The following is a 2,500-nucleotide window of genomic DNA, read 5'->3' as shown; positions in this document are numbered from 1 at the left end:
CTATAGGGTTGCGATGAGTCAGAACCAACTAAGAAGCAGTGAATAATATGTTTACATTCTACAAAAAGAAAGTCTGCAAATAAACCAAGCATCCACCTCAAGATGTTACAAGAGGGGGAAAAAAACTACAGGAATAAGTGAAGATAAACATAGGAGCAGAAGTCAATATAAATATGCTGTTGTGTACTGTGGTAAGTTCCAGCTCACAGAGCCTGTATAGTGGTTTCTGTTGTATACTGTGGAGTTAATTCCAGCTCATAGAGACCTGTATAGTGGTTTCTGTTGGATACTATGATCAATTCCAGCTCACAGGGCCTGCAGAGTGGTTTCTGTTGTATGCTGTGATCAGTTACAGCTCATAGCAGCCTGTAGAGTGGTTTCTGAGAGCAGCTGGTAGGTTTGAACTGCCAGTCATGCTGTTAGCAGTTCAGTGCTTTTCCTACAGTGCCACACCATGACACAGAGACAAATATAGACCTTGCGAAAGCCAAAAGTGGCTTTTCTAAAAGACTAACACTTAAATAAGAAATAAAATTGAAACCTTACCTTTAAGAAGATATTAATTACAGTAACAAAAAGGCTTAAAGTTCTTAGGTATAAATCAACAAAAGACATGAACAGCCTTTATGAGGATAATAATAAAATATAACAAAACACATTATCAAAAACAAAAATAAGAGGATTTCTGGAAAGACAGTGGACTAGGCAGACACACTACACAGACCCTCTACAACAAAGATATGAGAGGCCAAATAAAATGGACATAGATGAAAATTCTGGTACCTTGAACTTCAGAAGAAAGGTTAGAGAGGTGGATGGAGTGCTTTCTGGGAGGAGAGGCCAAGTAGGGGTGGAGACCAAGGGAGACTGAAGGGTAAACGTCTGCCCAGATGTAGCTCTACCATTCTGTGAGAATCAGCGTCAGACAGAGGCCTGGCAGAGCAGAGTCACACAGGTGATGGAAAAGGTATGATTTCTTTTTTTCCATTGTCCCCTGGGGAGCAGAGGTATGGCCAGCTCCCGCCCTCATCCACCCTCAGCACAGACCCTGCTTTCTGGGAGTTTGGAGCCACTGTACACTTTGAGGTCCAGCTGCACTGCTTTTCTGTGGCACTTTGGTGCCTGGGTTGCAGTGGGCTCGGCTCCAGACCTACAAATCCAACAGAGCCACCAGAATAGCATTTAACCAGTCACGCTGCCCCCAGTTTCCCTGTAGACCTGATGGATACTAACACCAGCTTTGTCAAAGGCCCCCACAGACTACTTTCAGACTAAGAGCCCTGAAGATAGATAACACCGAGGCCAACAGAAACTCCTTCTAGGCAAGGAACTCTGCTGTCACATCCTTTCTACAACCACCTCATGAGCTCCTTGAATTGCAGGAGCCCACCAGAGATTTCTCTCCTCCGGTTCCAACAACTGCACTGTTTAGTTTTACAAATACAAAAACCCCACAATGCCCTGCAGACAACAAGCAATTAGCTCACACACACACACACACACACACACACACACACACACACAAACGAGACTAGCTCACAAAAATCACCAAGATGCAGAACCATCTTTGAGAGTCTATCCTTTTTGTTTTTTTTCTCAGCTTCATGTATGCTTATCGTCTTGTCTTTCATTATATTAGGAAATCTTTCTTCCAACAACTATTCTAAAGTTTTCTCTGGCTTTTGCTTGTTTCTTCCTGTTCTGTCATTATGATCACCTATTAAGCTATTCCTCTTGATGGTGTCCCACATAACCCTTATACTTTCTTAAGATTTTTTCATTTTTTTTTCTGGTAGTTCTTCCAGCTTACTAGTATTGAAATTCATCTTCAAACGTAATAATTCAAGCTTCCATTGCATAAAATCGACTCCTCTGCTCTTTCCACGTATTGTCCACTTATGAAATCTCAGTATTAATCTCCTGGATTTCTAATTTCAGGATTTGTATTGTTTCAACAATTTGCATTTATTTTGTCTGTTTTTATAGTTTTCATTAATTATTTTAAAGCTTCTTTCTGTGTTCTCCTTGTTTTCCTCCATCTTTCTGTCAGTCCTTTGAAGGTACCTAAATATCATTTTTGAATTCTTTTTCAGTTAGTTCCATTTTTTTTTTTTCCTTCCTCAGAAACATTTTCTTGGTCATATGTTTGAGTCATTCTCTCCTGTTTCTTCCTGTGAGATAAAATTGTATGTAGTCTCTGGTACACCGTGGTATTGTAGTATTTTTATTTAATTCATTGTTATATATTGATACATTCTTAAGCTCTCACCAACTGTCTACTTTGTGTATAGTTGGAGAATGGAAGCATGGGCACTGTTCTCCATTCACCATTGGTGCATCTAAGTTTATGGTGGGTTTAGCTGGTGTTGGCTGATGTCCATTGTTGATCAGATGGTATAGGAGTTGCTATTGGCTCTTGTCCAGTGGATGGAGCTGCAGAGAGTATTGTTGTTGGTGGGCTATATTGGTATGGTTGCTGTCTCCTGTTGGGTGGGAAAGA

Source organism: Chrysochloris asiatica, unplaced genomic scaffold (genome assembly GCF_000296735.1).
Source record: "Chrysochloris asiatica unplaced genomic scaffold, ChrAsi1.0 scaffold00006, whole genome shotgun sequence".
Classification (NCBI taxonomy): domain Eukaryota; kingdom Metazoa; phylum Chordata; class Mammalia; order Afrosoricida; family Chrysochloridae; genus Chrysochloris; species Chrysochloris asiatica.
The sequence above is the reverse complement of the archived record's forward strand: the minus strand, read 5'-3'. Positions refer to the sequence as shown.